This window comes from Loxodonta africana, chromosome 22 (genome assembly GCF_030014295.1).
Source record: "Loxodonta africana isolate mLoxAfr1 chromosome 22, mLoxAfr1.hap2, whole genome shotgun sequence".
NCBI classification, from domain to species: domain Eukaryota; kingdom Metazoa; phylum Chordata; class Mammalia; order Proboscidea; family Elephantidae; genus Loxodonta; species Loxodonta africana.
This window is the reverse complement of record NC_087363.1, coordinates 76,391,808-76,405,423: the sequence shown is the minus strand read 5'-3', so window position 1 is coordinate 76,405,423 and position 13,616 is coordinate 76,391,808.

Below are 13,616 nucleotides of genomic sequence, written 5' to 3'. Positions count from 1 at the left end.
GCATTTCTTCTTATCCCTTTTCAAAGAGATGTTTTCAAATAGTCACATAATATTCCATCATATTGTATAATTTACTTAGTTGTTCACCTACTGTTGGAAATTTCTTTGTTTTTCAGTGTTTGCTGTTTAAATAAATAAGCACACCTTTGCCTATGAGCCGTCTTCTGCACATGTATTATTTCCTTAGAAAACTTCCTAGGTCAATTGGTTTATGCATTTTTGAGTGTTGCCAAATTTCCCTTCAGAGAGTGCACATGAAATTATTTGCTCAGCAGAAATGTGAAATCCAAGGTGCCTATTTCACCCCATGCTCACTAATGTGAAATACTATTATTATTTTTTAATTTATTGTATAGGAAAATATGCTTGCTTATTTTAGTTTTCTTTTTTATGCCAAGCTTACTTTTTCTTTTATGAATTTTATTGGTTCAAATTGTTACGAATATTTTATCCCATTATATGAATTAAATGTTCATACTTTTGGGCATATAGGTGAAAAAACCCGCTGCCGTCGAGTCGACTCCGACTCAGAGCGACCCTATAGGACAGAGTAGAACTGCCCCATAGGGTTTCCAAGGAGCGCCTGGTGGATTTGAACTGCTGACCTTTTGGTTAGCAGCCACAGCAATTAACCACTATGCCACCAGGGTTTCCTATATAGGTTAAAGATTTATGAAATTAAATTGATGTTTTCCTTTTTTGTTTCGAAAGCCCTTATTATTCTAAAATCTGATGACTGCTCACCGAGGTTTTAAAAAAATTTTTTTTTTAAAGGTTTTATTTCAATCTATGTAAGCTATCAGGAATCTATTTTGCTATCAGGGCTAATAAGTTGAGGAGGTAATTATGCTTGTAACACATGTTCTATTTTCTTCCTGTATAGCTTGTCACAGTTCATGTCAAGGTTATTCCTAAAACAAAAAACAAAACAAAAAAAACACCTGTTGCCGTCAAGTGGATTCCTACTCACAGTGACCCTATAGGACAGAGTAGAACTGCCCCATAGGGTTTCCCAAAAGCAGCTGGTGGATTTGAATTGCTGACCTTTTAGTTAGCAGCCTGAGCTCTTAACCACTCTGTCTAGGTACTTAATACTATTTGTGTTACAACTGTGAATGAGATTATTTTTCTCCATTGTATTTTCTAAATGGCAAATGCTTATAGGTTTTTACTTTTGTCTTGCAATAGACTACTTTACCAATCATTTTAATTTTAATAGCTCATTTGATTCTTTGTAATTCAAAAGAAGTATATATAAGGGCCTTTTTAAAAAAATGTTAATTTTATGTTGTATTTAGTAAACTTATTGAATCATCAGAGTAGACTCTCTGGTCTTCAGAGATTTCCTTTATTACATCTTTGATTATTTCTTCCTTTCCATTTATTCGGATTTCTCCTTTTTTATTTTTTTTAAAGGCAATTGCCCTTATGTTGTGCCTCCATTTTCAGTTTTTTCTCTGTCTATGTATATCTTTTTTTCTATGTATATCATTTTCTCTCTCACAATTTTTATCACTTTGTTCTTATCATCTGCATGTTAAGATAGTTTTAGTCTGCTCTCTAAATTATTGATTTCATTTTCCATTTGGACAATTTTGTTCTTCTCTGTCTCTAATCCAGATTTTTTTTGTTTCATTGTTGCCTGTCTTCACTCTTGTCTTTTATTACTGAACTCTATTTTTACTTTCCCCCTGCCTTTCAGTAAGCCGTCTTTCCATCTAGCCCATTATGACATTATCTCATTTTTCATAGTTGTATGTTCTTATGTTTTATTGAGAACACAAATCATATACTTTCTAGAATTTACATATGTTTCCAGTAGTAATTTTTAAAAATATGTTTTTCTTCTCCACCTCCAATGTAAGTTTACTTTTTTTTATGTTACGGATTCATTTTTTAGCTTTCAAGTGGTTTTTGAGTTTTGGTGTCTTAATTTGTTTGTGTTTAACTATGTTTTTTAATCCATGCATGAAGAGAAGTATATTCAAGCCTGGTATCTATCAGTAAACAGAATGAATGGATTCTCCTTGGTCGCCTTCCCCCTCACCACCAGGTAGTGGAGAGGACTTCCTCTCAGGGTTAGGTTGCTTATGTGTGTAGCCTCCAGCCAAATGTCTGGTGTTTGGAAGTGTTTCTCTAGTGGCTTCAGTGACTTGAGAAGTCCTGCTCTCGTCACCTGGCCCACTGACCACGTGTGTGGGAATTTATTTCTACACACTCTGAATCATGACATAGTTGTTGCCATGCCATAAACAGGTTTGGAAAGCTGCAGCACCCAGAGTCCTCCCAACACAATTCCTTCCATTCGCCCTTCTACCACAGTCTTCTTGTCCTAAAATTATAGGGCCCATATGAACACAGAAAGAGGGAATTAGAAGGGCTAATGATGGGATAAGCTGACTCTAGCCACCTGGAAGCTAGCTCCAGAAAGTAGGGTAGTGAAAGTCCTGAGTCTTAGAGGTATTCTGAAACAGAGTTGGGTTGAAATCTGTTCTTTCTTACCTGATACTGAAGTTCTGTCTCAGGAGACTTCTATTTACATTGGTCACTGGAAATGCCTACAGTAGTCTAGAAGATCATTGGCATGTGTCCTAGTTTCCAATCTTCTTGTAACTTTCAAATATTATGCAAGGTAGGATGTATCTGGCACTAATGTTTATGTGTTAACCTGAAAGTCCGTACGGAACTTTTCAAGGTGGTCACTATCATCTGATGTTTACTGTGTGTAGCAACTCTGCTTCATATACGTGGTGGTAGTTATGTAGTAACTATTGGCCCAGGGAGTGACACCAGCAGGAATAGTAAAAAAATTTAAGAAAGTTTAAGACAAAATAATAATAGAACTGTAAGTAGTTTCTATGAAAAATGAAACTTTACTTATTTAAAATTGATACCAGAGAGTATCACCCATGGGAAACTGTTGTAGCATCTGAAGGGTTCATGGTTCTGTCTCAGCAAGGACATTGTTATGGTCCTATTAATCATGTCCCTGTATATCGTGTGAAGTCATTGCCAAGCTAGCTGCCTCTTGAATCAATACATACTGTAAACACTTATTCTGTCAAAACTATGGAATTTTGGAACAAAACATATGGTTTATATAAGCGGTGATCTTGGTATTATAACTTCACCAATAAGGTTTATATTGTAATCCTCACCACTGGCTTTTGCTCTTTGTCAAAACTTGTTCACTCCTTAGCTCAATGTAATCATTTTACTTCTCTGGGAAACATACAGAAGTAAAAGTCAAAATCAGGCATTCAACATTTAAAACCAAAAATACACCCCCTCAACTAAGTCAGAGTCAAACAGACCAATCCCAAATGCTGTTTTCCATAGTTGAAATTTGTAAATATTCTGGAGAAATTGCTCATATAATTGAACCTTTCAAAAAATGAGCTTGTATGTGTTGTCGTTGTTGTTAGGTGCCATTGAGTCGGTTCCAACTCAGTGACCCTATGCACAACAGAACGAAACACTGCCCGGTCCTGCGCCATCCTTACAATTGTTGTCATGCTTGAGCTCCTTGTTGCAACCACTGTGTCAATCTACCTCATTGAGGGTCTTCCTCTTTTCCACTGACCCTGTACTTTGCCAAGCATGATGTCCTCCAGGGACTGATCCCTCCTGACAACATGTCCAAAGTATGTAAGACTCAGTCTCGCCATCCTTGCTTCTAAGGAGCATTTTGTTTGTATTTCTTCTAAGACAGATTTGTTTGTTCTTTTGGCAGTCCATGGTATATTCAATATTCTTCACCAACACCACGATTCAAAGCCATCAATTCTTCTTCGGTCTTCCTTATTCACTGTCCAGTTTTCACATGCATATGATGCGACTGAAAATACCATGGCTTGGGTCAGGCACACCTTAGTCTTCAAGGTGACTTCTTTGCTCTTCAACACTTTGGAGAGGTCCTTTGCAGCAGATTTACCCAATGCAATGCATCTTTTGATTTCTTGACTGCTGCTTCCATGGCTGTTGATTGTGGATCCAAGTAAAATGAAATCCTTGACAACTTCAATCTTTTCTCCGTTTTTCATGATGTTGCTCATTGGTCCAGTTGTGAGGATTTTTGTTTTCTTTATGTTGAGGTGCAGTCCATACTGAAGGCTGTGGTCTTTGATCTTCATTAGTAAGTGCTTCAAGTCCTTTTCACTTTCAGCAAGCAAGGTTGTGTCATCTGCATAACGCAGGTTGTTAATGAGTCTTCCTCCAATCCTGATGCCCCATTCTTCTTCATATAGTCCAGCTTCTCGGATTATTTGCTCAGCGTACAGATTGAATAGGTATGGTGAAAGAATACAACCCTGACACACACCTTTCCTGACTTTAAACCAATCAGTATTCCCTTGTTCTGTCAAAACAACTGCTTCTTGATCTATGTAAAGGTTCCTCCTGAGTAAAATTAAGTGTTCTGTAATTCCCATTCTTTGCAAAGCTATCTGTAATTTGTTATGATAGACACAGTTGAATGCCTTAGCATAGTCAATAAAACATCCTTCTGGTATTCTCTGCTTTCAGCCAGGATCCATGTGACATCAGCAATGATATCCTTGGTTCCACGTCCTCTCCTGAAACCGGCCTGAATTTCTGGCAGTTCCCTGTCAATATACTGCTGCAGCCATTTGTATGTAGAGAGCTTGTGTGTAGAGAGTTGCATTTCAGTGGGGGATTTTTGAGCATCCAGATGGGCTCCTGTGTAAAAGATCAAACTATTATTCCACCTGTTCTAATATGCATAGGAGTGTCCAAGAGGTTGTTTTCCACTATCTGAAGAAAAAAGAAAAAACCTTTCTAGAACTTATCTCATCCTTTTTTGTACTATTTCTAAAAGATAGAGAGTCCAGGCTCTTCCTTTCTTTCTTTTTTTTTTAATGCCTCCCAAATTTTTTATTCTTTTTTTTTTTTTTAATTGTACTTTAGAAGAAGGTTTACAGGACAAACTAATTTCTCATCAAACAGTTAGTACACACATTGTTCTATGACATTGGTTAACAACCCCATGACGTGTCAACACTCTCCCTTCTCAACTCTGGGTTCCCTATTACTAGCTTTCCTCTTCCCTCCTGCCTTCCAGTCCCTGCAGGGCTGTTGTGCCCCTTTAGTCTTGTTTTGTCCCATGTACTGTTCAATCTTTGGCCGAAGGGTGAACCTCAGAAGTGACCTTATTACTGAGCTGAAAAGGTGTCCGAGGGCCATACTCTCAGCGTTTCTCCATTCTCTGTCAGGCCAGCAAGTCTGGTCTTTCTTTGTGAGTTCCAGGCTCTTTCACACACTGATTTTCCTCATCCTCTACTCCTTATAAACTTGGGATGAGTTAAGTAGGCATGTTCATACTGCAGGCTGAAAGCTCAGCAGAACTGAAGTGCACAGCGGGCATATAAACTGATGCTCTTTGTCATCGCAGGTCATTGGGTATCTCCATCTTCAGCAGGACACTGCTTCCACACTGCCTCTGAGGTGGAGAGCCTCTGAAGTCAGAGGTGACCTTCTTCTTTGAGACTCCTGAGTACTCACTCACCTGAATTCTAGCATCATAGAAAGACTCGGTTGCTAGAAACCCAGAACATTACCTCACACAACTCTTTTCATTTTACAGATGAAGAAACAGAGACTTGAAGTATCTGTGGGACTCATTCAAGCCCACATGGCACACTAGTGCCTGAGCTCAGCCTGTATCGTATCTCCTAATCTAACCCCTTCAGATGTAAGAGGATAATTTTCCTCTGTCAGATGCTTTGAAGCATTCACAGGCTGGTTTATAAATGAGAAATCAGGTCTGTGGGTTCCCTGTTAGCCTTAGTCATGAGTTTACCCTCTGATTTCAACTGAACTTGCTGTTCCTGATGACTTGCCTAGGACTTTTCTCATGTTTAGTTTTAGTTTTATTATTTTTTTCCCCAAGCCCTAAAGCTATCCTTTTTGAGTGCTGAATGGGAGAAAACAGGATTGTCCAGCAATGCTGAGCTTGTGGCAGAAGAAACACCCACTAGAATTCAGTAAAGGGATTGCTTTATAATTTAGAGTCCTTGTTGCTTTCCTTGACATATTTTCCATTATTTCCAATGTTTATTTCCATTTGCAGTACCCCTGGAAACAGAAATCAGCACGATGACATCAGGTTTCGGATCTTTGGTGAGCAGAGACAGAGGCACAAATTCAGGAAGAATAACTCAGGCCTTAAATGGCAGTTGATTTAAAAAGGAAAGTATCCTTAAGACATGTCCACCAAATGTCGATGAAGAAGCCTTCCGTGATCTCATTGCCTCACGTCCTCCAACAGTGTATGCTCGGGTAGACGGAGATGCTGTTATGGCACTGTCTGCAGGGAAACAAGGAGACGTGGATGCTTGCTCAGGGGTTGCTATGGTAACTTCTCATTATCCCCTCATAGCAAAGAGAATCCTGTGCCGGCTATTGACAGTTTATTTTATGCGCTCCTGCTCCTTCCAGTAATGTGTGCATGTGGATGCATGTGCATGTGTGTGCACATACATGCTGCATTCATTAAAGAAGTGATTCCAGTCAGTACCACTTCTAATGGGGTTCCAACTGCATGTGAGCACTTTTCCAGGACATTTGCTGTTTCCTATGGGAGCTAAAGTGTTTCTCTGCCACTCTTGTTGATTGATCAGAACTCCAAATATCAGGGAATAGATGCAATATGATTTCTTCCATAGGAAGGAAGGCGAGAGAAACAAAGGAAAGGAAAAGAGAGAAAGGGGAAAAAAACACACCCTTGTTGACTATAATGAACTTAAAAAATTCAGTTTTCAAAAGAGCCAATTAGATCTGTTTCTACCTTTTACAGCTCTTAACTGGGTTTTATCCTAATAAAATGGAAATTTTTCATTCTGAAAGTGTGGCTCATGTGAGGTACTTTACAGGATTATTTTTGTCTGTATATTTTCTAGTCTGAATTTATGGATTTAAAAAAATCTGGGCTTATGCAGATTAGGAATGACGGATGCTTACTGTAACGATTGGACAGATAACTCGGATCAGTCATTATTTTTGGATTATAACACGCAAGTGTACACGTGTGTGTTTAATGTGTGTGTGAGGGTGGTTGTGTATTGAAACATCAACTCTACAAATCCTATAGCCATCAGAGATTGGCTTAAATTGCAAATGGATTCTTGTTCTTTTTTTCTCTTAGAAGTCACATGCCTGTGAAACTCCAGATACCAGTTCCTGGCAGAGGTGTTTATTTAAAGATAAATACGCCTAGGTGAGCTGTAGTTGTGTGGAGACAGGTGGTGGAACAACCTGGGTTAGTGATAAAGCTCCGCAAACACATCAAGGAAAATGGATGATGACTTTCCAGCTAAGAGCAAATCTCAGGTGATTTGATGCCTGAACAGAGAATTATGCATGGAAAACCTTATGCACAATTTTTCAGTCTGAGGTTTGATGTTTAATTAATTGAACATCCCGGGTTTAATAGGAACTTCTTTATTAAACTTACATGTGAATCTCTGACTCTTTACTTCTATTCTCAGATCTTGGGTGATATTTAAAAATTGATTTGCTATTATACACCAGAAAAAGAAACATTCTTACTCAGATTTAACTGAATTTAAAGTTAAGATAGAAGCTCTGAAAAAACTCATACTTGGTAGGTAGATTTATCGTCAGTTGGAATGTTTCAGAAAGCAGGCTTTTATTGGTCTTAGTTAATTGATTCATCGCCTAAAATCTCATTGCCTAGAATGTCATTAACTATATTATCTTTAAGCTTTCAAAGTGCTTCAAGAGAGGGTAGGAACACTCTTGATTCAGCGTCTCACTGGAAGTTATATTCTGGTGAAGTGTGTGTATATGTGTGTGTGTTCATGTGTGTGGGTGAGGGGGTTGCATACTGACCTATAGTCCTCCCTTCCAACAGTACCGTAGTCTACTGCAATCTAATACTCTAAGATCATATCTGTCCACGCTTTCTGTTGACAGTCGTCATTGTCTCTGACCTCCTAGGAGGGATATCTAGAGTCCAGTATTCCCCCTTGCTGCATATGGACCCCCTCACAAATGCGTACCTGAAGCTTGCTCAGAGTTTCCCCTTCCTCCCTCTTCCCCTGACCTTTCACTCCTCAGTCACCTTAGAGCAGCCGCCTTGCTAGCTCATGATGTTTATGCATTACCGGGAAAGGTTCCCTGCATATTTAACTTAATTTGCATATGCAGTTATCTCCTGTGCAGATGTGGTTCTTATATCCACTTAGGCTACAATGATGTGAATTTCCAAGAATAGGTATAGTCTCTTCCACTTAAAGAAACATCTCCTCAAAGGGCGATTTTTAAACTTCTGGAGGGGTTGCATGAGCTTTCCGGCCAGAGAAATTAGTTCATAACCAGTGGGTTGGCTTTTATTTGCTTATTTTGAAATTGGATTCAACATCACCTCCATTTGGGTGAGTTTTAGTTTCAGGGTAATTTTTAAGGAGATGACTTTCCAAAAGTATCATTCTGATAATCTGAGAGTGAAAATTGCATTGAGGTTTGACCAAATCACCGTAGCAGGCTGTCCATTTTGCTGACCATGTTGGTGCCTGGAGAGACTAAATCATTCATTAGAATTGTGCTACTGTGGAATTTTGTTCCACATAACTCACGAAGCATGGAGTCTGTTATCAAGTTGGCATACCCATGAACCCACTCAAGAGGCATGTTTTTATAAAACCATTCCAGGACCACCGATAACACGGTGGGACAGACTTAGAGGGTGCAGTTACAACTACATCATGCTGGGGTCTCTCTTTGCTTAATTCTTTCTGATTAAAGGTCAATTTTCTGAGTGATATCCCACCAAAAAGTAAACGTGATCTACCTTTGTCATGGCGTTAAGTTCTTGTGACCCCTTGGATACTTGGGCTCCAGAAATGAACTGGTATTCTTGCAGCTCTCCAGATGCACCTGAACTAGGAGACTTTCTTGACTTTCCCAGTCAGATTTTGTCCACCGGTATTAACAATGCTGTGATAGATGATGTCAGTACACATTTTTATACAAGCCCAGTTATTTCCTTAGAATAGATTCCTAAGGAAAATTGTTGCATCATAGAGTTTGGATATTTTAAAACTTTTTGATAATGTTGGGCAGTTGTCTCAGAAATTTTGTATTTAATTTGCACTTTTTCCAACTATAAACGAATACACCTGTCTCACTCTACACTCACCAGCAATCAGAATTATCACTGCACAAAGCCCTTTGCCAGTCTGATTGGCAAAGTTGTTACGTTGGTTTAGCTTGTGCATTTTTTATTACAAGTAATGCAAAACATTTTTCTTCTTACATGTATTGGTCATTGGATATCGTCTATGAGTTTTCTAGTTTTGTCCCTTACTATTTTTCTGTTGGAGTTTGTGTGTATGTATGTAATGCTGAACATATTTTTCTCATGTGACTTTTGTACCAGCATTATTAGAAATATCTCAAGGGCAGTAGTTATGTTTTATTCATTGCTTTATTTCCCTATCACATAGAATGGCATTGGTATTTGGTAAAGACTCAATAAATATTGGTTGACTTGGATACCTAGGTGTGATTGGCCAGGCAGCAGGAAACCTCTCATCTGGACAACCAGCATTGTGGCATACTTAGAAGAGCTAATTAGATGATGGGTGGAGCCCCAGAAAAATAGCAAGTATGGGGGTGGGGACTGGGACTTTCCCTATTATACCTATATGTAACAGAATAGGTTTGAATTGGGAGTTTAATGAAAATACAAATGAAGGGTGACCCATAGGATCAGACAAAAAATCCAGACATTAGAGATGGAGAAGGGGCCTGGACATCAGTTTCAAGCAGTGAAGTGAGAAAATGAGTTGCACAGTCAGAATCCAGGGTAAGTGGAAGAGGTCAGCAAGCAGGATATGGGATAAGTAAGGTGATTGTATCTGCTTATATATCATAAACAACAGTGAACACTGGTGCTTCATTTTAATATGGTGCTGGGCAAAATATGCTCAGGAGGACCTTGACACCCGGCTAGACTGTGCCATTGCTCAAGGATGTCTTTGAACATCTGAGATTCATCTGGGCTGACCACACTCTTGCCTCCAGGATGCTCACCTTCCTGAGACACCTCAATGGTTTCATCTGTGCTACTAGTGTGGCCAGTGGAATCCAAGCATTTCAGTGCCAATACCTGCCTCATGAGCCCAGCTGGAAGGTCATCTGATCCGTACCCTGGTTAGTAGCTATCCTGAAGAATAGGACTGGCTCCAGATCTCAACATCTTTTGTGATTCTAGCCAACTCTGAATGCATTCTCTCCATGTGGCTACTTTGCTCAGTATCTGATATTTTAGACCCCATAGCTCAGATTGGACCAGATGGTGAGAATTCTATCAGAGAGCGTAGCTGGTCTGGGCAGCAAGAAAGCAGACACAACAGTTTTCAAAGTTCCTTTCCCTAGTCAGCTGATGTTTGCGTGTGGCTTGGATGGGCACGCAGCCTCAGTTGTCCTTATCTGCCCCCCACCCCCCGTGATGGGGCCACTGTTTGGTAACATGCCAGGGAGACTTTTAGATGAGAAGGGTGTGCACTTTAGAGTCTCTGCTTCTAAATATCTCCAAGGGCCTTAGAGCTCCTAGAGCATATACACTGTCTATTAGGTAAGTTACTTTATATTAAAAACTGTCAAAGAAAGGAAAGCAATTTCATAAGGTTCTTAAATTAATGACAGCCTGGTTGCACATCGGTTGCTTTCTTTAGGCATCTGGGCTCTTGTACGTACTGCCATTCTTAATCATATTTTAATTTTGAAATAAATTGCTTTCATTATCCTTTCATTTACAATACCGTGTGTGCATTACTGCTCATTAATGTTTGTCATCTACTTTGCTGAGGCTTGGTTTTTAAATAGCCATGTTGCAATGTGGTAATTAAAGATGATACATGTTGGTTTTACAGAAATTATTTATTTTTTAGTCTTTGAGTAAAACAACCTGGAGTGTTGTTGAAATTGATACTTTACATAGAAACACTTGAAGGTCGTATAAGTTCTCATGACAGTGCTTTAATTTTATCTGGGAAGGATACCTCCATGGCTCTAATGGATTTTACATCTGAAGGTTGATCTTAATTATATGGCACAGGAACTAAAAACAGAATTTTTTTAGATTACTGTTCATTACTTTCACCAAATGATTTCTTTACCAACATGATACCAAATTATTATTATTATTTTTTAAATCCACTACTTTAAAAAATCCCTTTCCTCCCTTATGATCTGATCCTATCCAAATTGGAAACCAAGATATTCTCAAGTTTAAATGATGAGCTCTTCTGCTGGACTTGCTTGTTCCTAATGACACTTATGAGTATTGATAATACATTTCAATCCAAGCGTGGGCCAGTTTGGATTAATTGGGAGTCTGGGACGCAGACTCATCCATCACAGACTATGTTCATAGAGTCTTTCAATTGCTTCTTCTTTACACTTAGGCAACCAGGTGCTAATAGCTTAATTGAGTATTAATTTTTGACTAAGTTATTTATCGGTCTGTGTTCTCATCACACTCCTTAAAGTAGGGATGACGTCTTTCCCATTCAGTTTCTCATTCGTTCAATACATTTTCATGAAACTGTTGCTACAGGCCGGGCATTGTGGTAACAGGTAAGAAGATGCTCAGCATTCAGTCCCTCCCCTTTTAGAAGGACAGGTGAGGAAACAGGTGAGGTGATGCATACCTGGTGCTCTGTGTAGGTGTGGAGACCATGCTGAGGGGCCTCAGAGGCTACATTTTTAATTCGCCAGCAGGTTCCCCTTCCAGATTGCTGAGACAGGAGCTTAGTCTGGAGAGACGGAGGACAGGAGCTTAGCAGCCATTCTTCAGCTGTGTAGATGTGTGACGACAGTAAGCGCTGGCACATTAGTTGGTGTGAGAGAATTTCCGCACAGACACAGCAGAGGTGACGGGGGCCTCCCCTACATCCCCCTTTATGTCGCATGTGTAGGAGGTTCACAGAAGGTGGAGTGAATAAAAAGACAAAGCCCAGACACCACAGCAGTTAAGCTTGAAGACACCTTTAAACTTGTGTGGAAATCCTATTAGAGTTCCTGGATTTAATCGAAGTTGCTTCGCTGATCTCCGTCTGTATGTCTGGGTACTGTCAGCAGCCTCCAAGTCACCCTGATATAATTTGCAAACATATGTGGTAAACTGGTAGGCATACATTAGTAGCTCTCAAGCCTATATGAATGCGAAGTAGAAAACCCCAGCTTTCCATTTTCTCGCACTTCAGCAGGAAGTTCTAGAGACCTGTCCCTTTATGTGATAATTCATACCGATGCTTAACAAACCTTCCTTTTCCTACTCAGGGAGGCTCAGAAGGGTTCGTCCTGGGTCTGTAGAGGCTTCAAGGGTGGCATGGTGCCAGATTTTCTGCAGGCCAGAGGGTGGGGCCGAAAGCTGCCCTCCAGTCAGCTCTGGCTTTGGGGATGCCCCTCCCTTCCCTCCCTTCCTTCCCCTCCCTCCCTCCCTCCCTCCCTTCCCCTCCCTCCCTCCCCTCCCCCTCTTCTCCCTCCCCTCCCCCTCTTCTCCCTCCCCTCCCCCTCCCCTCTGTCCCCTCCTCCCGTCTACAGGCCTCCAGGTGCCACTTGCCGCCTCTCCAAGCCTACTCTCTGTCCTGGCACTTTTTCTCAAGCTCAGCTTAACAGCTAAACTGGAGTCGTGTGGGAAGAAGGGTAGTGTCCTCTGGTCCACCGTGTTAGGGGTTTGAGGGGCCCTTCTGAGGCTGTACAGGAGCAGGCTCTGCAGCTTCTGTCTGGTGGGCACCCCAGCCTCCAGGCAAGGCCATGTAGTGTGTGGGGGAGGAGCCCTGTTTTCCTCATTCCTGGCTTTGATGCTCCACGTTTGGGCAGCTCGGAAGGTGGGGACTTTTATTCTGAGAAGAGACCCAAAGTCAGCTGCGAGAGCCAGAGAGCAGGAGATCCCTATGACAAGCCTGCCTATGGACACACCCCTTCTTTCTCTGTCTGTCTCTCCTCTCTGTCACTCTTGTCCATACCTGTGTCTGTCTTTATCTCTCTCCCTCCCTCCCCCCACCAGGTAGGGGTGCTGGGGGGCGAGGTGCAACTTAGTTGGTGGGATAAAAATAGGAAAGAAGTGAGGGACAGCTGTGTTTTGAGTAACTGTCACTGTCCAGATAAGGTGAAGGCTAAAAGATTTCCTCCTCCCCAGCCCATATAATGTGCCATTTGCGTTTTGTCCCACGTAGAACCCTAAGTGTCAGGGCTTTCTGTTCTTGTCTGAATAGTCAATGCAACGTTATGAAGCTGATAAGAGAAGCGGCCCCAGTTACTTGGCAACGGCCCTAAGCAGAGCAGTGGGCCGTTGATGGAGGAGATTAGCTGCCACAGAAAAACCGCCTTTTTTCCTTCTCTCTTCCCTGCTGCTTATCTTTACACCCACAACAGGCTGCACCGAACGTGACAGCTCTCGTGATATCAGTGGGTGGCAGTGAAGCACCACAGCAAGTGAGGTATGCTAAGCGGCCTGTGGGGCCAGCCGTGGGGCCCAGTGCTGATCGCTGCCCAGGGCTCCAGCCTCTGGGAAGCCCGGCTTTGGGGAGATGCTCCAAGTGCCGGGGAAGTTGGGGCTCCAGCCG